This window comes from Pristiophorus japonicus, chromosome 8, assembly GCF_044704955.1.
Source record: "Pristiophorus japonicus isolate sPriJap1 chromosome 8, sPriJap1.hap1, whole genome shotgun sequence".
Taxonomy (NCBI): domain Eukaryota; kingdom Metazoa; phylum Chordata; class Chondrichthyes; family Pristiophoridae; genus Pristiophorus; species Pristiophorus japonicus.
Genome location: NC_091984.1, coordinates 216486447 through 216511971, shown reverse-complemented (window position 1 = coordinate 216511971; position 25525 = coordinate 216486447). Strand labels below are relative to the sequence as shown.

Genomic DNA, 25525 nt, shown 5'->3' with positions numbered 1-25525 from the left:
CAAGGAACAATCCAATAAGCCATCAAAATGTTACATTTTTGTTCTGTTATAAGCTGAAAATAAATTAGAAGGGTCTGTATCCTCTCAAAGTATAAAACTTAAAATGGGTACATTATTTCAAATATCTTACTGTTCCTCCAAATGTACATTTTTCTCGGCTGAATCCTGTTTACAGTAAGCTTAGTCACATGAGAGCACAGGAGGATCCATTTAAGAAACTTTCCGTACTCCATACTTCCCAAAATTCTTAAACAGAAATATATTGCATAAATGCCTTGTGGGCAGCACAGTATTATGTGGAGCTTGCTGTGTTCTGATCATGTGCTTAGTCCCATAAGCTGAAAATATAAGCTGCTCTCACTGAAGGGGCATTGAGATCAAGTGATGGCAGAGCACAATTGAGTGTGTGATTTGTTGACATAAGGATTCAGGTTTATAATCTCTTTGTATGAGTTGTGAGACTAATGGTTCTTGCCCACAAAATAGCTTCTAATATAAGTGTATTTCTTTATGATGTAAGTATTTGTACTGCACTTTTTTTGACAGACAGGTGTTTGTCAAGCCCCACCGTCCCCTGCCCGTACTGCATTTTTTGACCAGAGGCAACAATCCCCGCCCCTCTGTCAAGCTCCACCGGCCCGAATCATTCTATGCACATGGTGCTGAGAAGCAGGACCTGGGGCTCCGATTTCTCCCCCCCCCCCCCCCGGACCGGCCTGGGCCCCGAGAGCGCTGGGTGGGGGGCGAAGAGGGGCTGGGGGGGGGGGGAGAGAAGAGGGGAAGAGGGGGGAGAGAAGAGGGGAAGAGGGGCTGGGAGGGAGGGGAAGAGGGGCTGGGGGGGGAGGGGAAGAGGGGCTGGGGGGGGAGGGGCTGGAGGGGGGGGGGGAGGGGAGAGAAGAGGGGAAGAGGGGCTGGGGGGGAGGGGAAGAGGGGCTGGGGGGGGAGGGGAAGAGGGGCTGGAGGGGGGGGGGAAGAAGGGAAGTGGGGCGGGGAAGAAGGGAAGTGGGGCTGGGGAAGAAGGGAAGTGGGGCTGGGGAGGGGAAGAAGGGAAGAGGGGCTGGGGGGGGGAAGAAGGGAAGAGAGGCTGGGAGGGGGGGAAGAGAGGCTGCGGGGGGGGAAGAGTGGCTTGGGGGGGAAGAAGGGAAGAGAGGCTGGGGGGGGGGGAGGGGCCTGGGGGGAAGAGAGGGGCGAGGGGAAGAAGGGGAGAGGGGCGGGGGGAAGAAGGGGAGAGGGGCTGGGGCGGGGGGAAGAAGGGGAGAGGGGCTGGGGCGGGGGAAGAAGGGGAGAGGGGCTGGGGGGGGGGGGGGATGAAGCGGAGAGGGGCTGTGGGGGGGGGGAAGAAGGGGAGAGGGGCTTGGCGTAGGGGGGGAAAGGGCTGGGGGGGAAAGAGAGAGACTGAGGGTGGGGGGGAGGGAAGAGAGACTGGGGGTGAGGGGGCGAAGAGAGAGGCTGGGGGTGGGGGGGGGGGAAGAGAGAGGCTGGGGGTGGGGGGGGAAGAGAGAGAGGGTGGGGGAGGGGAAGAGAGAGGGTGGGGGAGGGGAAGAGAGAGGTTGGGGGAGGGGAAGAGAGAGGGTGGGGGGGTGGGGAAGAGAGAGGCTAGGGGTGGGGGGGGGAGAGAGGCTAGGGGTGGGGGGGGGGAGAGAGGCTGGGGGTAGAGGGGCTGGGGCGGGGGAAGAAGGGGAGAGGGGCTGGGGGTGGGGATGAAGCGGAGAGGGCCTGTGGGGGGGGGGAAGAAGGGGAGAGGGGCTTGGGGTAGGGGGGGAAGAAGGGGAGATGGGCTGGGGGGGGGGAGAAGAGAGAGGCTGGGGGTGGGGGGGGGGAAGAGAGAGGAGGAGGGGAGAGGAAGAGGGTGGGGGGAGGGGAAGAGAGAGGGTGGGGGAGGGGAAGAGAGAGGCTAGGGGTGGTGGGGGGGGAGAGAGAGGCTAGGGGTGGTGGGGGGAAGAGAGGCTAGGGGTGGGGGGGGGAAGAGAGGCTAGGGGTGGGGGGGGAAGAGAGGCTGGGGGTGGGGGGAGAGAGAGGCTAGGGGTGGGGGGGTGAGAGAGAGGCTGAGGGTGGGGGGGGCAGAGGGGGTGGGGGGGGAGAGAGGCTGGGGGTGGGGGGGGCAGAGGGGGTGGGGGGGGAGAGAGGCTGGGGGTGGGGGGGGGGGAGAGAGGCTGGGGGTGGGGGGGGAGAGAGGCTGGGGGTGGGGGGGGGAGAGGGAGGGTGGGGGGGGGAAGAGTGAGAGGGTGGGGGGGGGGGAAGAGATAGAGGCTGGGGGTGGGGGGAGGGGAAGAGAGAGGGTGGGGGAGGGGAAGAGAGAGGCTAGGGGTGGTGGGGGGGGAGAGAGAGGCTAGGGGTGGGGGGGGGAAGAGAGGCTAGGGGTGGGGGGGGGAAGAGAGGCTAGGGGTGGGGGGGGAAGAGAGGCTGGGGGTGGGGGGAGAGAGAGGCTAGGGGTGGGGGGGTGAGAGAGAGGCTGAGGGTGGGGGGGGCAGAGGGGGTGGGGGGGGAGAGAGGCTGGGGGTGGGGGGGGGGGAGAGAGGCTGGGGGTGGGGGGGGAGAGAGGCTGGGGGTGGGGGGGGGAGAGGGAGGGTGGGGGGGGGAAGAGTGAGAGGGTGGGGGGGGGGGAAGAGATAGAGGCTGGGGGTGGGGGGGGGAAGAGAGAGGCTGGGGGTGGGGTGGGGAAAGAGAGAGGCTGGGGGTGGGGGGGGGGGAGGGGAAGCGAGAGGGAGGGGAAGAGAGAGGGTGGGGGGGGGGGAGAGAGAGGCTGGGGGTGGGGGGGGGGGAGAGAGAGGCTGGGGGTGGGGGGGGGAAGAGAGAGGGTGGGGGGGGGGAAGAGAGAGGCTGGGGGTGGGGGAGGGAGGGGAAGAGAGAGGGTGGGGGAGAGGGAGGGGAAGAGAGAGGGTGGGGGGAGGGGAAGAGAGAGGCTGGGGGTGGAAGAGAGAGGCTGGGGGTGGAAGAGAGAGGCTGGGGGTGGGGGGGGGGGAAGAGAGGGTGGGGGTGGGATGAGAGAGAGGCTGGGGGTGGGGGGGGAGAGGGAGGGTGGGGGGGGAAGAGGGAGGGTGGGGGGGGGAAGAGAGAGAGGGTGGGGGGGAAAGGATGGTGTGGGGTTGGTGAGAGAGAGGCTGGGGGTGGGGGGTTGGTGAGAGAGAGGCTGGGGGTGGGGGGGTGGTGAGAGAGAGGCTGGGGGTGGGGGGGGGTGGAGAGAGAGAGGCTGGGGGTGTGGGTAGAGAGAGAGGCTGCTGAGGGCGGGGGCAGGGAGAGAGAGAGAGAGACTGCGTGGAGGTGGAGAAGAGAGGGAGAGACTGAGGTGGGAGAGTGAGTGAGAGAAAGAGGGGGTGGGGAAAGAGACAAATAGTACTCAATTTTGGCCAGGAGTTGCTGCGTTATTTTTGGAGTAAATTGATTTTTCTGGCTTATCTTAAAAATTCCCATTTTGCTCATTCAATTTGCACCAGAGTAAGTGAGTTAGTTACAATTTTTTTAGTTTCTTTTTTTCTCAAAAGGGGCAGTTGCCAGCCAGTTCTGCCCATTTAGGCAACTTTGGCCAGCTAATATTTACTCCAAATCTACTTAGGCCAGCATATATGGCTACTTCAGAAAACCCTTGTGGAGAGTTAAGAAATCAGCGCAGGTAGGTGCATCGGAGGCCATTCGGCCTGGGCTAAGGGCAGGCAACAGAACTGATAGTGCTCCTGCCTGGATGATTTCTATCAGTTCTATTGCCCGCCCACCCCTAGCCCTGGCCGTGTGAGTTTCAAAAGACTAACATTTTATTTGATCACTAATAAAGAAATTTAATAACTGAAGAATGTGAATAGGATCAAACAGCTATACAGGACATCATATGACAAACTTTGTAAAGTTAATTTACTATACAACATTCATGGAAGATTAAACTACAAAAATAAAAGAAGTGGAGAGGACCTGCACCTAAAGCACCAAGCCTGACAAACCACCAAACCTTGCAAACAAAAAGTTCTAAGAATTAAATAACAAATAAAAAATTGAAGTAAGTCCTACCTGCAACTTTAAACTCGGCCCGGGAAGGCAGAGGGCCAGCCTGTGTGGGAGGCCACTCGGCCTGGGCTAGGGGCGGCACGACAACACGCACCGGCAGGCCACTCGGCCTAGTCTCGGGATGGGAGCAACCTGCATCGGGATTCAACGCGGCATCTGTATTCCACGGGGAGAGAGGCTGGGCTGAAATGTACGGGGCTGGAGTGCCGGGGGGGGGGGAGGCAAAGCGAGGAGGAGAGCGAGTGAACACGGCATTTGTGGAGAGAGAGACTGAGCCGATTGCCAAATTTTGGCGCTACTGCGCATGTGCGCACATCGCAACCAGACTCCAATGCACATATATAGATGTTCCGCCGCTGTTTTCAGCGCAGGACGCTGGCTCCACCCCTGACTCGACTGGCCACGCTGCGCGACAACCGGAGAGAGGCCGGACAGCGGCCAAAGTGGGGAGGAATTTTTTCGGTGCACTTCTGAACGGAGAAAAGCGGCGCATCTCCGGTAAGTGTATCAAAAAAAGGGGTGGCCAAAATTGAGCCCATGCAGGTGGGGGGTTTTAAAGAGAGGCGGGTGGGGGGAGACGGATCGTGTTCTTCCAACCCCCTACAAGGGGCATCGTTGGAGTGGATGATATCCAGCAGTCACGACACTGTCACTATTCACTTCATACCCAATAAATCTGTTAACAATTCGTACACAATGCCTGCCCCATCTATGGTTGGGGAGGAGGGGGGCGGGGGGAGGATGCACTTGTGCTGGGATAAGGCACTTCCGTTGGCCCTTGCTGTCTTCTGGGGAGCTCTGTCCTCTGTCGCTTCAGGAAGTCAAATTGGATCAAGTTATAATTTGCAAAGTCAGTGAGACCTTGGAATGGGTGGTTCCAGTTGCACATTCCTGTGAAACTTCAGGATGTGGCTTATCCTCCAAGGGGACCAATCAGAAACAAAGGGTGGAGCATGTTGGCCATTTTTGCAGTACAAATAAGCCATCCATTTCTTTATATCCAAATAATCAAATTTTTTCCAAACTCTCCTCTGGAGCTGGTTCCTCTTTTTTTCCTGCATCCTCAGTTTTATTTTTCCAATAGGAACTTGAAAATACATAACTACTTCCATACAGTGCCTCTTAAAGTAAAAAAAAGTTTCAAGACACTTCACAAATGGAATTACACATGAAAACAAAGGGTGAGTGTGTGTTGGAAGGGATAGTGTGATTGGGGGGGTGGGCAGGGGAGCAGAATGGGGTGACTGAAAGCCTGGTTGAAAAGATGGACTTTGAAAGGAGGAGAAAGAAGTGGAAAGGTGAAGCGGTTTAGAGAGTGCGTTCCAGTGAGTGCAGTCAAGGCTACTGAAGGCTCTGTCATCATTTGTGGGAGAGGGAGGCCGTGCAAAAGGCCAGAGCCAGAGTACGCAATATTAGGGTCAGAAGGGGGAGGAGATATACATCTGAAAGATGTTGCAGAGATAGGGATTCAAAGGCAAGGAAATACGACCTTGCATTTAAATTTAACACGCTGGGAAATGGGGAGCCAGTGAAGCTTGATGAGATCAGGACTGATGGGCCTGCCATCAGGACTGATGGGCCTGCCTGCAGGACAGAATGCATGTGGCTGCGATTTGGACAAGTTGGAATTTGTGGATAATTGGAGGCCAGAAAAGAGAGCTTTGGAATATTTGAGATGAATAAGGATTATGGCACTGGAGAGGCAGAGATGAGCACGTGGAAATAGGTATCCTGTTCGATGAAGACAGGATCAGACTTGAGTGTGATGCAACATGGGGAATATCCTCTGTTTGCTCTATTATACATGAAGAACGGCACTTTGTGAGGTGTTGAAGGATGCCTACTACCTTTGAAATGTACTCCAGCAAAAAGTGAATGCCTTCAAGAAGGGAGGATAATTGGGGATTCAGTTGGTTAGAAAAAATGAAAAGGAGGGGGAAAATTGGGTTTGTGATTTGATTGGTACTATATTTTTAAAAACCTGTATTTTAGTGAAAGAACCAAGAAACTCGTGGCTGAGGAAAATGCTGTGCAGTTGAAATCACTTTGAATTCTCACTTTATGCTCTAGTCGTGAGTAGAGTTATTTAAGTACTGAAACTGTCAGTTGTGTGATGGTGGTGCAGTGGTAAACATGGTTGCCTTCCAAGCAGTTGACCTGGGTTCGATTCCCAGCCATTACATTTGTCAATTTTTTAGGGGAATCAAGGGGTATGGTGAGAAAGCAGGAATGGGGTACTGAAGTTGCATGTTCATCCATGAACTCATTGAATGGCGGTGCAGGCTAGAAGGGCCGAATGGCCTACTCCTCCACCTATTTTCTATGTTTCTATGTCAGTGAGTCTCAACTTGTAAGAACAAAGTAAAAGCAAATCCACGTTTCAATGAAATGGATTCCTGTATCTGTTGGCAGAGTAGAGAAATATCTTTTTATGAATTTAAAATGGGGCAATCTTTTTTAAAGAGCTACTTCCACAAATGTAATTAATTAGTGGCTGTATTTCTGTGTTTTAGGAAGAGAGCTCAAATCAGTAAATTTTAAACAATTCAAGAAAATATTGAGGATGGCTTGGATTACTGAATTGAAACATACCATTTAGCTTTGTAGTTTTAAGTTCTGGAATGTGGAGGGGACAACTTGAGTTTCATAAGAGGAATACATTCCTCCAACCACTCAATAAAGCAAGTATTTTGTAATAATATATGTATGGGTATTGCTTGAAAGATCACAGATAAGCCTGGGCTCTGGTACAAAGCGTACAGAAAGTGCTCCATTTAGGACAATAGTTTTGTGGTACAGCCCCTCCATCATGCAAGCAAGCACATGGGCAGTCAAAAGCATAAAGCAGGTTACAGATTTAGTAATTAATAACCTAGGTTTTGAGGAAAGGTGCTTTTACATTGATTTTGTGTTACGCTAGTGCTGCCTGATTCCAAATCACAAGTCTTTTGCAGTAACGCCAATGTATAATTGCCAGATTTGCTCAGGCAAGCTGCTAGAAAAAACAATTTGCATTTATATCATGCCTTTTAATGTAGTAAAACATCCCACAGGAGAATTATTAAATAAAATTTGACACCTAATCTCGTTTGATCAAAAATGGGCCTAATCAAACTGAGAAAATTCATAAGATGTAGTAGGCATTTTAATCAACCTAAAATGATTGAAAACATCTGGAATTTGACACATGATGTGACTGCTTTTCCGTAATTGAAGCTTTTCAATTAAAGATAATCACAGTGCATTTAACTCCAAAGGGATAATGAATAATAATTTTGGAGATGTGTAAATGGAGGGCCAAAGCTAGAAACAGAAGGCACAAATTTGGCTCTCCGTTTTTTTCGGCGCACTTACATGAGTTGCGCCGACTTCCTGCGCTCAAAACGGCGCCAAAAAATATCCCCGTACTCTGGCCCCTTTGCGGACTCTCCCGAGGCTTGGCATGGCGAGTCCATTGGGGGACGAAGCTTCAGGTCCTGCGCCTAAAAGAGTGCCGGCAGCTGTCTGCATGCGCAGCAGAGAGTTCGCGCATGCGCAGTAGCTCCTCCCATGATTGTGATGATGCATGCCTGCAGCGTGGGACCCAACGCGTCCTGCCCCTATCCCGGGCCGAGTGGCCTGCCGCACAGGCCGGCCGCTGCCTTCCCGCGCTGAGGCGACAAGAAACAAGTTGGTGCGGGGAGACTTTTGATCGGGGGGGGGGGGCGGGCAGGGGAAGGAGGAGAGTTTCTTTAAATGATTTAGAAAAAATCTCTGTCAATGGCACAATGCAACTGGCTGTTGAGAGGTGAGAATGACCAGAGAAAACTTTCCTTAGGTTTGATCTCTCAGTACCAGCAAATATCTGGTCATGGCTTTTGTTTTGGTAGCAATCATGACTTAGGTCAATTTTTTTTAAATCCCACCGATTCTTAGTGAACAACTGCACGGATGCCCGTAGATACCCTGTTGGGAACATTCCATCAGCACCCACGGGTGCCTTTATTGAGGAGTAACTGCATGAGCAGATACCTTGCGCAAGTGACCATTGTTCATTCACGTGTAAGCTCGAGCCTTGACAATTGGAGAAAGGCAGGCTATGTGACCACGCGGGACATCACCGCCTGTTCCACTTTTCACCTGACCTCTACACGTAGAACAGTTCCAGCAGGCTCAATGGATAGCGACCAAGAGCTGGAACCCCGGTTGATTTTCCGCACTGTAACCCGATGACAACAAGGCCAGTTGTATTACTCCTATCATTGCACCACCCACGATCACTACCTCATGATGGTGTGATGACACAAGATGATAACTTGCATTAATATAGCCCTGCTAGTAAAATATTTGATTCCTAAATAGTTTTATGAAATCCTTTGTCTTCTGATATAAGTGATATTAAAAAGTGCATATGTTATGAAGCTTTATACAGTGGAATGTGTAAATTATGCAAAAGTTACAGTACACGATCTGTATTAGTTGCTGTGAATGTGTTAGTGCTTTGCAAGGTCCTCTCTGCTTCCGCCCCCCCCAATCTCTGGCTACCTGCGCTGATTTCTTAGCTCTCTGAAAGGGTTTTCTGCAGGCCACATAAGCTGACCTAAGTTAGTTTGGAGCAACTATTAGCTGTCCAAACTGGCTTAAGTGGACAAAACAGGCGTAAGTGGCTGGTAACGCCCCCTTTTGGAAAAAAAACGAAACTAATAAAAGTCCTAACTAACTCACTTACACTTGCGCAAATTAAATATGCAGAATAGGGATTTTTAAGATACTCCAGAAAAATTAAGTGGCTCCAAAAAAAATGGAGCAACTCCTGGGCAAATTTGGGTCCATAGAAACATATAAATTTACAGTGCAGAAGACCATTTCGGCCCATTGTGTCCACGCTGGCCGACAAAGAGCTGCACAGCCCTTGGTCAGCAGCCCTAAAGGTTACATATAAATCTATGAACAGTGACGTAAAGGCAAAGAGCACCCAGCCCAACTAGTCCGCCTCACACAGACGCGACACCCCTTATACTAGTTAATGTGTTTTGAGGTATCTGGTGGCTTTTCACGTTTGGAAAGCAATAACGATGGCCCAGAAATTGCTGGAGCGATGCATCTCGCAGCGAGTGCCATGAATTGGATACTTTTTACCTCAACCTTCAGATTATATTATGTTTGAAATGCAAAATCCTGGAACTGTGAATTGATGGTACGGCGATGAGAATGGTGCATTTGGGACCTTATGAACGTCGGGCCTAATGGACTATCTCCTTAACCAATTAAAATCAGAGAGCAAGAAATGGGAACTATGTAGATGGAAACGGGGTGAATTAGAGTCAACTTAGATACGGAAAGAGAAATAGAGGGAAAGAAAGATTGGATTACAAGAGAAAAAAGAGACGAAGAAAAAAATAAGATTAAAATATTTTAAGTTTTTAAAAACCTCTAGGCGCAATTCACTACCTGTAGGAGTGAGATGCCACAGTTTTAATTGTTCCCTATCTGGGCCTCCAAGGTTGAGTTTTATGTCCAGACCATAAATTCACGTCATGAACTGGAACCTGATGACAAATACCAGCCCTGAATGGCTATGGCGAGATTCATTAATATCAACGGAACAAATCCAGCAATTTCCCAACACTTATGGGGTCGTTGATGGTGAGCTCCCGTTTTCGTGAGGTTAACGACTGAGCGGCACAAATCGGCCAGCAATTTGTGGCGATTTGCAACTCGTGGCATATCTCATCACAGATTGCTGGAGGTTTTTACGCTCTAATAATAGCCGGCACCAGGAACTCGCTATTATTTGTCCTGAAATTTCTGGGACATTGTATAGAGAAAATAGTGAAGGTCATTGTGTGGAATGTTGTTGGAACAGGAATTGCCAAACTTGAACCAGTCAAAAAGCAGAACATACTTGAGTTGTTGCACTCTTGTGAGGAAAATAAGTATTAGAAGAGTGGAAAACGACGCATCCTCCTACTAAGGTGCAAGTTGAGAAAAACATGTTACAGCAACATTGGGAAGTCCTGCCTTTTGATATGGTGAGAGAAGAGCAGTTTGGAAGGTGATAAAATGTGTGTGTGTGTATTAAGAAATGAGAAACAATTTGATACTCCTGTAGAATACAACAAGTTATATTAACAGAAAATAATCTCATTAATGGGGAAAAGTAGATGGACAAGGAGAAAGAAGGCTGAGCCTTGTGTTCTGGGGCATTGAACGACTGCTGCATCCAACACCTTGTGTCTTTCCTGCAACAAATGTTGCCTAAGATAAGAGTACCTGTATCTTAAAAAAAAATGAAAAATGCATTATATCTTAATTATAAAACTCTCACCAGTAATATACATTGCAATTTTAAAGTAATTAGTTACAGGCAAGTAAGCTGCTTCTTGGTGTCAGACTGCATAATCCACTTGCATACTGTGCCTTCATCTGGCAGTTGATCTCTTAAATCATAGCTTATTCTATATTTATTACTGTCTTTTGTTTACTAATTGTATTAAATTGAAATGCTTTGATTTATCAACACATATAAATCTATCTTCACATTACAGTATATTTGTCAATATCTTCAAGAATTTCATATACAATATGTTTCATTGATTTTTGATATTGGCAATCTTGAGGTTTACAACATGAAAACCAACATTTTTACTTGTTATCATTGAGTAAATTTGATAAAGACACTTGGTCATGGTGGGAACATTTTAGGGACTGAGTTAAGTCGATTGCATGGTTGCATAATATTCGGTTACTTCTTCCAGGCTGTTTGACTGGCAACGGGGTGGGGAATCACAGCCAATTATCTCCACACATCAAGTTTCTAGTAGGGATCACTGGCTAGCAGTGAGAAGTGGGACACTGTTGGATTATCCCCCTTCCTAGCCCAGGGGTACAAAGGTCACTTCTAGTGTCCTCTGACTGACTGAGATTAGTAATGTAGCACAGACCAGGAATTGTTAAGTGCACTATTATTTCGGGATTTCAAGCCTATCCCAGTTTGATTCTCGATCCTTGCTGAGTTAGTTGATCGCAGCTGTTTTAGCAATAGAGGGGCTACAATTGGCCTAGTCTATACAGTATCAATTGAACCCAAAGACAATGGAAGTAATTCTAACAGTTACACTGCCATCCTGGCACAAATTGACCATTCAGTGTACCATTCAGTGGAACTGTAATTACAAAGCTCTGCCTTGTTTGAAGGCATCTGATAGTGGATACATAACTGAGGATTGCAGGCTGGGGTCTTCACTGTTTTAAATCTTCACTGTGGCAGGGCATTTTCTGCAAGATACAATTGGATCCTCATGGACAACCCCAAGAGCGACAGATCAGAACATCGCACTGCTATCGTTGCACAGGAACTCGGACGCTTCTATGTCGGCATCGCCACCCCAAGTGAGGCGGACAGGGGAAGGCCAGCTCAAAGAACAAGGTGGTGGTTACACCTCCTTCTGGAAAGGTAAACCAGAAGAAGAACGCTGCCTCCATGGAGTTGGCTTCGTCATCAAGAATGAGCTGGTGGGCCGTCTCAGACTCCCCCTGCGGGATAAGTGAACATCTTGTGACTCTCCGGCTCGCCCTAGCCCGGAACCAGTGCGCCACAGTCATCAGCGCATACGCCCCAACACTCGACGCAACAGATGAGACCAAAGATGCTACAGGGCAGTAGTGACCACACACTAACAGCTCTGTTGGGTGGGCCACATTGTTCACATGCCTGACACAAGATTCCCAAAGCAAGCGCTCTACTCGGAACTCCTACACGGCAAGCGAGCTCCAGGTGGGCAGCGGAAACGTTTCAAGGACACCCTCAAAGCCTCCTTGATAAAATGCAACATCCCCACCGACACCTGGGAGTCCCTGGCCAAAGACTGCCCTAAGTGGAGGAAGAGCATCTGGAGGGTGCTGAGCACTTCGAGTCTCGTCACTGAGAGCATGCAGAAAACAAGTGCAGACAGCGGAAGGAGCGTGCGGCAAACCAGACTCCCCACCGCCTCTTGCCTTCAACAACTGTCCCACCTGTGACAGAGACTGCAATTCCCGCATTGTACTGTACAACCACTCGAGAACTCACTTTTAGACTGGAAACAAGTCTTCCTCGATTCTGAGGGACTGCCTATGATGGTGGATACAGAGAGAATGTTTCCACTTGTGGGGTAGAGCATAACTAGAAGCCATCAATATAAAATAGTCACCAAGAAATCCAATAGGGAATTCAGAAGAAATTTATTTACCCAGAGAGCGCTGAGAATGTGGAACACGCTTCTAGAGAGAGAGAGCAATTTAAGGAGAGGCTAGACAAGCATATGAGGGAGAAGGGAATAGAGGGTTATGCTGATAGATTTAGATGAGGAAAGATGGGAAGAGGCTCAAGTGGAGTATAAACGCTGGCATGGACTGGTTGATCCAAATGGCCTATTTCTGTGCTGTATATCCTATATGTGCTGGTATAATGCAAATGGGAGATTACGATCTCTTGTGCGAGAGTTGATGGGCATACAGACAGGCTGTAACAGGCTTTCAAGGGTAAAGTTGACCATGGGCTAAATAATTCATACATGCTATAAACCATGGTATTTAATTTGTGTTTGTTAATTGTCATAATAGCCAACCTATTTATTATGAATCTCTCATTACTGATTTAGCAAGTTTCCTATCCAATGTTCCTTGTTACAATTGGGAAAGGATTTTCAAACACTTCAGAGCGACTTTTGCAGTCAGCACATGCTTGAATGTATCAGTGCATTTTTCTTCATTTCAGTGGTTTCTTCATTGAGTTATTTGGTGTCTACGATGCTTAGTATTAGTGTATGATGGTTTGCTGAAAATGAAGGATATCCTGTTTGCTCTTGTGGTCCCATATAAGTCTCAATCAATCATCTCCAACTGTGTTTATATTTTTAACTTGCCTTTCTCCAGTTCAAGAAATTTAAACTGTAGAGATGAAAAGATGTTTGGAGCCAATCTGAATATCCTAATTCAGAATGGCTAAAAATGTTTTTGGATGCCCCTTTCTGTTTCTATTTTTTTTGCAGGGGGGGGAAAGGGGAGGGTGATAGGTGGAATGAATAAAAATATTGGCAGAAGTGCGGGCAGATTGTTTTCCTACACAGCCAGTGTGGCATAGGGTGCGAAAATAATTAAAATCATAGAAATTTACAGCACGGAAGGAGGCCATTTTGGCCCATCGTGTCCGGGCTGGCCGACAAAGAGCTACCCAGCCTGATTCCACTTTCCAGCTCCTGGTCCATAGCCTTGTAGGTTACAGCACTTCAAGTGCACATCCAAGTATTTTTTTAAATGTGGTGAAGGTTTCTGTCTCTACCATCCTTTCAAGCAGAGTTCCAGATCCCCACCACCATTTAGGTGAAAAAAATGTCCCCTCAAATCCCCTCTAAACTTTCTGAACCTACTTCACCATCTGAACTCGAGGGCGGACTAAAGTACACGGAAATTGCAAGACCCAAATAGACTTTGGAACGTCTTCGGGTATTTCCGGATTTTGGAACGTCAGAAGAGAGGGTGGGGGTACTTGCCGACCGGGCTGTCCGGGGCCCACCGAGGAGGCCGTCATGGGGCTGGCCTCGCCAAGGATGTTGTCGGGCAGGGCCCCGCAGAGGTGGTGTTCGGGTGGGCCAGCCCCACAGAGGAGGTTGTTGGGCGGGGCCCCACCAAGAAGGTGTCCGGGCAGGCCGGCCCTGCTGAGGAGGTTGTCAGGCGGGCTGGCCCCGCCGAGGTTGTCGTCATCGGGCGGGGCCCTGACAAAGAGGTTATTGGATGAGCTGGCCCCGCCAAGGTGGTGTTCGGGCGGGGTGGCGAGACGAGGCCCCAAGGTCGGGCAGCGTCGTCTGGTCCGGATTCCGGAATATTTTGCGGATTCCAGACTACCCTGCCACAAATTGTCGCAGAGTCCGGATTCCAGAACTCCGGATTTTGGACGCTGAACCTCTACCCTACATCAAACGCACTACCCTCATTGACCCTCATTGTTAGCAAACAAACTGAAAAAGTATAACCATGTTTGGACAGCTACTACATAGTCTGTAGATGCAGCTGCTAGGAAAGACTAGTTTCCTGTTTACTACACTTTATACACTTCACAATGTGTGTGTGTGTGTGTGTGTGTGTGTGTCTGTGTCTATCCTCCAGTCTTTTGTATTTGGTCCTTGTCCATCATAGAGACACTAAGTTGAATGGGCATTCTTTTATAGCTACAGGACTTGAACTTAAGGCATCTTTCATTGTGTGAGTTTACTGACTTGACTTTGATCAAACTGCTGAAAACATGACTGGTGCCTATGAGAAAAGTTTAAATCTATACATTAATAACTTTTGACATCCTCAAATGCATAATTTGGTTAAAGTTGTGTGGTCCAAACTTCAATTCCATTTATTTTCACAGCACTGCAATTAAGTTCTTGGTCCAAGTATAAAAATGAAAACAGCAGTATATGGTATGTTACAGGTCTATCCATAAAATGTTTCAAGTACAGTGTCCAACAAGCAACAAATGCTATATAGCAGAAATCACTAACACTGTAAATATATAGTGTTACACACACAAACTGACCATTGGATCATCAAACCTGTGTCGGTGTTTTATATGAACCACCTAGACATCAGGATTCTGGTGTTCTGGCAGAGTGTGCACCAAGAATTGGCAGGAATACAACTGCCTGCCTGAGAGGCATGCAGCTACCAACAGCAGCTAGAAGGTCCCAGAGATCCTGTTTGGGAAGAGAATAAAGGGGAGACCTGCTGTGAAGCTGCTCTTTTTAGCTTGCTCCCGGACCTTCCTGAGATCTACTAATCTGAAGAGGACCCTGGTGCAAGCATCATTGCCAACTTCTTGGGGTACTCTTGTACCTGAGAATCCAACAATATGAATTGTATTGTAAGGAAAAGGAGGCAGTTGGCCCAGAAGCACCCCCTCCTAACCCAATTACCCTCGCAATAACCATTGTCAAAGCAGACCTGGGTCAGCCCATTTAGAAAATCCCTGGGAGATCCTGGTGCAATGTAGAGAGGGTGTAGACCTGATGTAACGGACTCCACCTTCTGTTCCTTCCTAAGTCTAGAAACTAAACAGGTGCCATGAAGAGGAAAATTGATCCGAACTCTTAATACAATGTATGTAAGTTGTGAGTTTTGGTTTAATAGCTGGAAGTATAAAATTGTGACTAATAGTCAGGATTATGTTGCGTGTTGGACAGTCCTTTTTGTTGCAGTAGAATCTATAGAGTAGTGTTGCTGCTTAATTCTGAGATCCTCAGGGCCACTGCATTTTTCCAGCTTTGACCAGGAACAGTTAATGCTCATCCACAGGACAGGAAATGTTGTATTAAAACTACTTCACGGTAGCAAAGCCTCTGAAATTCAACAGGAAGGAAGTGCGTGATGCAGTTTCTGTGTGTGTCACAGTTCATGAAATGGTGGTTAACCCTTGTAATGCCATACAAGATTATACTTGGCAGCAAAAATGGGAAGTTTGAATGTAAGTTGTTGGTGAAACAAAAAAAAACAACTGAAGTTCCTTATTGCTGCATTTTGAACTTCGCTGAAGAGTTTTCACTAAAATGTTTCTGGGAATGAAAACATGCCAGTGATTTTTAAGTATTAAAATTGATATTTCAAAAACATGCAGCCATATTTTATTTCTGGTTTAATGGGTCACCTTGTATGGGTATCAAAGTTAAAATTTACATCAGGTACATAGATAACAGAGACAGTTGAGGAGAGGAAAGCTTGCAGAAGGGTTTTAATATCTTGCAGATTATCTTCAAAAAGGAAACTATTTTACAGCCCTTGTGCTTTTCCGAGCCTCTTTATTTTTAGTAAGACTTAGTTTACTGGATTGATTGATGCAGCTTTGAATTCATTTATTTATATACCTATTCAGAACACCATTTGATGAAAATTCATTAATTAGTTTTTTTTTTAGACAAAAAGACTGCTTTGTTCATGGTTTTGATAAATGATGGAAGTTACCAACAAAATTAGTTTGCAGGGAACATTTAGAGCTTTTCTTTATGTATTTAGACAGTGTTTTGCAACTCATCACCAGATCTTTCATCAACAAAACTTAGACCTTTTCTCATAGTTTTAAACTGGCCAGCAAAATAAACAAAGCTGTTGATCTTATTTGTTGCGCCTCACGTTGCAGCATATCACTTACAAATGACTTGAATTTGCTGCAGTTTAACAAGCAAAAGCTGCCCAACAATCTGGGGGCGACTGCATAGTACACAGAAGATGCGAATTAGGCCACTGACGTCACCACTGAGACTCTTGTTTGAATCTAGTTCAGACTGAGATGTAAGCCTTAACTGTCTGCCAGCTATAAAAGGATGGATTGCAAAAAGATCTGTCTGTGTGTGCAATAGTGAAGTCTGACATGGTTCCATTTTGTGTAACAATTCTAAGTAGCCTTGTAGTCGGAAGCTAATTGATTTTATAGATAAAATTGCAAATACTTCACAAATTGTCCCATTCCTTTGAACACATGTTGGATGTACAACACATTTGAATTATTTTTTATTAATATCATGTTAGATAATTTTACATGGTACAGTTGGTAGGATATGTAATTTGAAGATTGAACTTGCTCACCTTGACAACTCATGTCTGATCGTTAAACTTTTTCCAACACTGCACCCATGTCATTGGAGCTATTGACCTACGTCGCTACTTCTTCCCACTGCCTCCTTCGCATATGTCTCGAGGGTCTACTGACCCCTTGTCGATACAGGATGTCTCTCCACGTGCACTAGGACCTCCAGTGCATAGTGAGAAAACCTTGGTGCTCACTCTCTCCCATGCTCAGCCATTCATCAAAGTATCACAGCCCAGATTCAGTTTTCAATTGACTCTCACCACTTCTTACAGCTACAGTGCACCTCCCCTTTAAAGGTGCTGACTGCCTTTAAGTAGCACTAGTCACTCGTGATATCGGGGCCCACTGCTGATGTGTGCCGCCAATGAACAGTGTGGATAGTGCTGGCTGCACACTGCAATCATGTAAAGCAGCAGGCAGAACCAATTTAACATGCTGACTGCAGCGCAATGAATGGGTGCGGGTTAATTGCACACCGCGATCCTCATGCCTGTTTTCGGGAGTTAGCTAATTTTGCCCCCCTCCCCATAACTTGTATGTCATAAAGGATTATAGATGTTTTTGCAGGAGTTGCTGAGTGTAACAGGACTTTGTCAGCACTGGTTTCCAGCTGCAAGGCCAGCTGTGAGCAGATGACTTTTGTTTCCTATTTTGTTGGGTTCATTTTACAAACACATTGTGATTATTACTCATCTTAATAAGTAAAACGGTTAATCTGTTTGTAACTTTAAAAACATTCTTAAATGACCTTTTGCACTTTTTTGATAAATTACTGTTTTTCCCGGTTGTCGGATAGTTCTATTTTTGTTGTTCAGTGAATAACAAAACTAGCAGTGACATTGCAGCAGTCATAGTCATATTCTAGCATTACTATGGCAACCCTGTATGCCTGCTGTGGAGTGTGGTGGAATAATATCGATCATTCTCTTGCATGTGGTCTCAATTGGAAAAAGCTACTCCACAGGAGGTAGGATTTTATCTGAAGCATTTACTAATTTTACAGTATTAATTTGAACTAAAATAAAATTAATTTGAGCTGGTGCTTTATTGATCAGTACGTGAGCCAGCAGTTAATGGAATGGCTGCGTATTAGACACTGCATTTTGCGTGTTATTTTTCCTGAATATTTAACTGTGGACATGCTTCTGTATGGATTAACATTTTTGATTGGCTGGTTTACATTTTATTTGTGTTTGTTTGCTTAAGCATGGTGTATATTGCATGTTATAGTCTCTTCTATTATCTTTGGTCCCCGCCGCAAACTGCGTTCCTTAACCACTGACTCCATCCCTCTCCCTAGCATCAATCTGAGGGTGAACAAGACTGTTCGCAACCTATTTGACCCTGAAATGAGTTTCCAGCCACATATGAAAACCGCCTTTTTCCACCTCCGTAACATTGCCAGCCTCCGCCCTTGCCTCAGCTCTTCTGCTGCTGAAGCCCTCATTCATGCCTTTGTTACCTCTAGACTTAACTACTGCAACTTACTCCTGTCTGGCCTTCCACATTCCACACTACATAAACTTGAAGTAATCCAAAACTCGGCAGCCCGTGTACTAACCCGCACAAAGTCAAGTTCAGCCATCACCCCTGTGCTTTCTGACCTCCATTGGCTCCCAGTTAACACCTCGATTTCAAAATTCTCATCCTTGTTTACAAATCACTCCATAAACTTGCCTCTCCCTATCTCTAATCTTTTTCAGCCTCACAATCCCACAAGATGTCTGCGTTCCTCAAATTCTGGCCTCTTGAACATCCCTCATTATAACTGCTCAACCATTGGTGGACGTGCCTTCAGCTGCCTGGGCCCTAAGCTCTGGAACTCCCTCCCTAAACCTCTATGCCTCTCTTCCTCTCTTTCCTCCTTTAAGACGCTCGTTAAAACCTACCTCTTTAAACAAGCTTTTGATCATCGGCCTTAATTTCTTCTGTGGCTCGGTGTCAAATTTATCTGTTTCTGTAATACTGTTGTGAAGCACCGTGGGACGTTTTACTACGTTAAAGGCGTTATATTATGTCCTTTTCAAATGAGTTCTCACAGCTGAAGCATCTTCCCAGTCCACCCATGCTCTTTTTTTTTCTCTTTCTCACCCCAACCCCAATGATCCCATTTCCAGAGAACTCCTTCCCCTCCTCATCAAGACCAGTACTCTGAAACAGTTGGGTCCCCCCTTGAGTGCATCGAGATCCAGCAACTCTCTCCACACGCGCTCCCCGCCCCCCCCCCCCCAGTTTTCCCAGATCCTACCATACTTAAAGTGACTATTTTGTGCTATTGCTTCTGTTCTTTTCTGGTTTATTATTTTCACATGACTCTCTCCCACTTCTGGTCCACTCCACTTCTGACTTCCATCTTCGAATGGCACCATTTATCACAGCTGAGAGCTGTGAACTCTTGCCTGACCTGACCTGCTACTGATATCCTGGCTGCTTTTGCTGTAAATGAGGATCTGTTCTGGCCACTCCCGACTGCTCACCACATTTTTGCTCCTGACTAAACCATGTGTCTGTAAACTGTCATAATACCTAATACACTCACAATAAAGGATGAAACTGAGTACTGTATACAATGAGCATGTGTGACCTTAGCTCCTTTTAATAAGACTCCAGAGTGCAAGTACCTCGTGGGTGGCCTGCTTATATATTATGCTCCCAAGGGATGCTGGGATCCCTTGGGACTCCCAACAGGTGGGCTCTCTGGTGGTCAGGTGTCATGCAGGTTACACAGGGTTAAATACATTACAATACAGAGTTCCCATCCATGTTACGGAAACTGATTTCAATTTCCTTAACCACTTACAACATTTGTATTTTCTTTCGCAACTTGGGAGTCATGTGCATTTCTTAGAAGAACAATATCTTTCGTAACTTGTGACAGTCACGCATACATTTCTTAGAAAGGCAAACCAATCAAGTCACTCAAACTACTTTTTCTTCAGTCAACTAACGTCAAATTTAAAATAAGGTTTGTAACATAATATAAAACAAATTTATATATTTCACAATGATGTGACAAAATGTAACTAAGGGCAGGAATTTCTTGCTACACTGCTGGAAGTGTGGCAGAAACCTCGTTTACATGAAGTTATGGCAATGGAGCGGGTACAGCTATGAAGAAATTCCCAGTCTAAGTGTATCTTTGAGTGCCTTTTTCTTGAAGACTCGTTCTCTCAAGTCCTGAGTCAGATTTGATATTTTTGTCCAGTGCAATGACTTTATCTGGTCAGTTGAAGGGAGATGGCACTGTCTAAAGTGTGTGCAATGTGCAAAGTTTCCCAGGATGCATCAGTAGGATTTTGTCAGCCGAACTGGGACAATGGCTGGTACTTAACGGGAAGGATGCGAGCCACTGCGGGGAAAACATGGCAAGGTTGGGGACGTGGAGGTCCTGGCAAATTTAACGGCAGGGCCACATTATAATTTTTTTCTTCCATTTCCCACTTGGCAGCCAGCCACCCGCGTTAAAAAAATCCACACACAGGCATCTTCCACCTTCCACCCTTCAACATGTAATTCGGAGCCTGGAATATTAGGTCCATCATTGAAACACCTGTGAACTCATCCCTTTTTGGCGTGGAAGCAAGTCATCCTCGATACGAGGGACCGCCTATGATGATGAAATTGATAGGTTGGCTAGCTGCTGGGTGGGGAAAACCAGCAACAGGAGGCCGCAGCTGGAGAACCTTGGGGACAGTCCCTGGTAATAGGAAGGGAGAGAGAGATCGAGGCTTGTGGTGAGGGGAGGTTCGGTCGCCATTTGTCAGGGGGGAGGGGAGAGAGGCCATGATCGGCAGAGGGGAGGCTGAAGGTTTCCTTGAGGGGGTGGGAGAGCATTCCTGCTCCTCCTGGCCCACAAAGAATGCAGTAAACTTAATGTCGGGTTTCCCGAGCACTGGGAAACTCAGCCGACAACTATTGATTTAAATATGCTAATGAAGTGTGTTACCTCTTCAAGGTGGTATAATCGCATGGCATACTACCCACCGCTGTAAAGATGGTGGCAGGTGCATTGGGGACGTATTCCCAGTTTCAACATTTTTAACCCCACCTCTCACCTGTCTTGCTTGATTAATATCAAGGCCGTTGTTTCTCTTCAATCTCTAACAGTATTTGGTTGTTTCTCTAAATTCTTTGACTAAAAGTTAGAGGATGAATTTTAAAAGCTTTGTTCAGGTAAAGGTAAGATAAAGGTGTGTGTGAGAGAGAAAGAAAACATGGAAACAGTAAGAGATCACTTTACCTATGACTAAGAGTATTGATTGTACACTAGCATTTGTGTATTCCAGGAACAGTTTATTTTCAATGGAAAAGCCAATATGGAAATTTGTGTATAACCACATTCCAACTCTAGCTCACCACCCCCAGAAGTCAGCCTTAACAACCCCTAACTTTCCTCTACCTTTCACCACCCATTGCCATTCAATCTAAACTCCTACCTTATAAAGAAAGACTTGGATTTATATAGAGCCTTTCACGACCACCGGATGTCTCAGAGCTTTACAGCCAATGAAGTAATTTTGGAGTGTCGTCACTGTTGTAATGTACAAAATGCGGCTGCCAATTTGCACACAAGCAAGCTCCCACAAACAGCAATGTGATAATGACCAGATAATCTGTTTTTTTGTTACGTTAATTGAGGGATAAATATTGGCCAGGACACCGTGGATAACTCCCCTGCTCTTTGAAATAGTGCCATGGGATCTTTTACGGCCACTTGAGAGATCAGACGGGGCCTTGGATTAACGTCCCATCTGAAAGACAGCACCTCCGACAGTGCAATGCTCCCTCAACACTGCACCGGAGTGTCAGCCTAGATTTTTTTTGTGCTCAAGTCCCTGGAATGGGACTTCAACCCACAATCTTCTGATTCAGAGGTGAGAGTGTTACCCACTGAGCCACACCTCTCCAAGGTGGTATACTCGCATGACACACTACTCACCGTGGTAAAAATGGTGGCACCACCAATCTCTTTCCCAATCCCTTCCAGCAACATCTCATTTCCATAGCCCAGTTGTTTTCTCCTCTAACATTTCATACCTCCCTACTGCTCAACCCAAACCCCTCAACCTTTTCTCTGCACTTCACAAATCCAGCCTCCCATTCTCATCAGACACAACACAAGCCTATGCAAACAAAGCCTACACTTAAACACTACTAGGCAAGGCAGATAAATCCCCTGGACCTGATGGCTTGCATCCTAGAGTCTTAAGAGAAGTAGCGGCAGGAATAGTGGATGCATTAGTTGTAATTTACCAAAATTCCCTGGATTCTGGGGAGGTCCCAGCAGATTGGAAAACTGCAAATGTAATGCCCCTATTTAAATAAAAAAAGGAGGCGGACACAAAGCAGGAAACTATAGACTAGTTAGCCTAACATCTGTGGTTGGGAAAATGTTGGAGTCCATTATTAAAGAAGCAGTAGCAGGACATTTGAAAAAGCAAAATTTGGTCAGACAGAGTCAGCATGGATTTATGAAGCGGAAGTCATGTTTGACAAATCTGCTGGAGTTCTTTGAGGATGTAATGAACAGGGTGGATAAAGGGGAACCAGTGGATGTGGTGTATTTGGACTTCCAGAAGGCATTTGACAAGGTGCCACATAAAAGGTTGCTGCACAAGATAAAAATTCACGGGGTTGGGGATAATATATTAGCATGGATAGAGGATTGGCTAACAGAAAACAGAGAGTCGGGATAAATGGTTCATTCTCTGGTTAGCAACCAAGTAACTAATGGGGTGCCGCAGGGATCGGTGCTGGGGCTCCAACTGTTTACAATCTATATTAACGATTTGGAACAAGGGACTGAATGTAACGTAGCCAAGTTTGCTGCTGATACAAAGATGGGAGGAAAAGCAATGTGTGAGGAGGATACAAAAAATCGGCAAAAGGACATAGACAGGCTAAGTGAGTGGGCAAAAATTTGGCAGATGGAGTATAATGTCGGAAAGTGGCAGAAAAAATCAAAGAGCAAGTAATTATTTAAATGGAGAAAGATTGCAAAGTGCCGCAGTACTGCGGGACCTGGGGGCACTTGTGCATGAAACACAAAAGGATAGTATGCAGCTACAGCACGTGATCAGGAAAGCCAATGGTATCTTGGCCTTTATTGCAAAAGGGATGGAGTATAAAAGCAGGGAAGTCTTACTACAGCTATATAAGGTATTGGTGAGGCCACACCTGGAATACTGTGTGCAGTTTTGGTTTCCATATTTACGAAAGGATATACTTGCTTTGGAGGCAGTTCAGATAAGGTTCACTAGGTTGATTCCGGGGATGAGGGGGTTGACTTATGAGGAAAGGTTGAGTAGGTTGGGCCTCTACTCATTGGAATTAAGAAGAATGAGGGGGCTTGACAAGGTGGATGCAGAGAGGATGTTTCCACTGATGGGGGAGACTAGAACTAAAGGGCATGATCTTAGAATAAGGGGCCGCCCATTTAAAACAGAGACGAGGAGAAATTTCTTCTGAGGGTTGTAAATCTGTGAAATTTGCTGCCTCAGAGCTATGGAAGCTGGGACATTGAATAACTAAGACCGAAGTAGACAGTTTCTTAAATGATAAGGGCTTAATTGTGTTTCACCACCAATAATATAATTGGTGGGGGGGCGGAAGAAAAACAAATAATCGCACTTTGTGCCTTGCTTTCATGTTGTGCAGTACGCGCTTCTTAATTCTTCATTGTCTCTCACACCTCGTGACAGATATTATCACTGCTACTTCACCTCTTGATATACAGATCAAAAATCTTATTCCAACACAATCCTAGATTGGAAGGGCAGAATCTGTAATTATACTGTTGAGTGTTAAGATTTTGCATTGCACTGTTATGCTTTATTGAAATCTAACTGATAAAATTGTAGATATGGGAGATGTATAGGCAGAAGTTAGATACCGTATAGGTGTGGTGGAATGAGGAATGAAACCAATCATTCTGATCTGATTGCTCGTCGAAAGTGCCAGCGCAAACATGATGGGGCGAATGGCCTCCTTCTGTGCTATACGATTCTATGATTATGACATTAGTATATTAGTATTGTATGTACAGTTTTGGGGCTGGGAAAAATTCTATCCAATAAATTTTACTATTTTTGTGCAAATCATCATGTACATTAACATTAGCAGCAACAGACTTGTACCTGTAATCACCAGTGCTTAGTGTTACGTAGCTCATAATACTCTCTCCTGACAACCCTCAGTTTGAAAAGGACAAAATCAATAATTGGACTGCTGGATGCTCCACAGTTTAAGTGGACAAATGAATTATGATTTACTGAAATATTGATACCAGATGCACATTAAATTCACAGAAGATCATCAGATCTGAACAACTTATAACATTGAAATACTCCAGATATCAGCAACATGAATAAAAAAATCTCAATTTGTAAAAATATAAATTACTTGGGGATGCTCTAAGTCATCATTAATGACTTTGAATCAACTCAACATATTTCACTGTAAAAATTGGTGATAAAATGTTGTCATTTATACAATTAATACTTAAAAAAAAAACTAAAATTATAGAATTTTCAGCTTTTCTGAAAATTATAAGTCAACTACTGGTAGAAAGATTAAGTTCTAGAATAGTGGAAGCAAGTACAATCTAAAATTTTGAATAGGATTCAGTGTTGTGTTTCTGTCTCTCTTCAAAGTCAGAGAACAGGTTGTCTGACAGCAGAAACCATCTCTGAGTCAGGTGATAAACGGAGGAATCAGATATCTTCACTTCAACAATCTTGGCACAAACATGATCATTTAATACTTTTGCCTCACATTTAACAACATATTGGCAACACTCAAATAACAGAATCTTAGTCTGACAAAGATATTAGCGCATTAACAATACATGCACAATAATTTGAGATGTCATCACAATACTGCAATATAGAGCTGTAGTGTCTTAATCAATATTCTTTTATCGAAACAAAATTACTCAAACATCCTATCAATCAAATCTACTACATGGATACCTTATCAATAATCGACGATCAACCACAGCACTTGCTGAAATAAAAACAGAACAGGCTAGAAATACACAGATCAATCAGCATCTGAAAGAAAAGCCAGGTTAGTGTTCTGATAAATTTCCACCTGAAACATTAACCCGTCTTTCCTCTTGATTGCTGGTGAGCCTCGTGCATTTCCAACATTTTATTTTTCTATTTTCTATTTCCATTTTCCAGTATTTATCTTTTTTCATTTACATCTCAAAAAGGCTTACTGAACTGAGCGATGAGAAGTAGCCTATTAAAGCTAGCCAAGTAACTGAAGAAAAAGACTCAACAACTTGCATTCATATTTGTACCTTTTAATGTACAAACATTCAAAGCCATTTTACAAAGTAGTAGTAAGAGGAAGGGATACCAAACCAGAGAGAAAAGTGGTGCTTGCAGGGTTGTGAGAAAAGATTGCAAGAAGATTTTTAATGGAGGAGAGAGAAATAAAGAGTCAAACGAATTCCAGATAGTAGACCTGAGACAGCTACAAGTTCTGCCACCAATGGTAGAGCAGAGAGAGAATGGAATGTACAGTTGGTCAGAGTCTGATGATTGAAGGGTGTGGAAAGCAGAACCAAGTTTGGAGCAGGTTGGAGAGGTATGGTCGAATGAGGTTGTCATGTTTTGAGATTTTCTTGACCATTTTCCCCACAGAAAGTGTTTAGGAAAAAGTTACATTTGAATGTGTTTTAAAACAATAGATATTCATGAATTATCAAGACAAAAAATGGTTAAACTGCCAATAAGCCAAGCACAGAAGTTGTCTTCCTAAAGACCAAAAATAATAAACAATTAATTAGCGCCTCTCAGTAATCAATAAACACCTAACATACAAAAGCAAAATACTACGGATGCTGGAAATATGAAATAAAAACAGAAAATGCTGGAAATACTCAGCAGATTGGGCAGCAACTGTGGAGAGAAAGAAACAGAGTTAATGTTT

At 45.6% G+C, this 25525-nt stretch overlaps 1 protein-coding gene and 1 non-coding gene across 5 annotated transcripts in view; both read left to right on the top strand.

The window, feature by feature from the left end:
• The window catches only part of LOC139268991 (protein-tyrosine sulfotransferase 2-like), a 135308-nt gene that overhangs the window by 5500 nt on the left and 104283 nt on the right, over positions 1–25525 (top strand). The gene's annotated exons all lie outside the window — the stretch shown is intronic.
• trnag-ucc (transfer RNA glycine (anticodon UCC)) lies at positions 6107–6178 on the top strand. Its single transcript has one exon. It is a non-coding gene; the product is annotated as a tRNA-Gly (tRNA).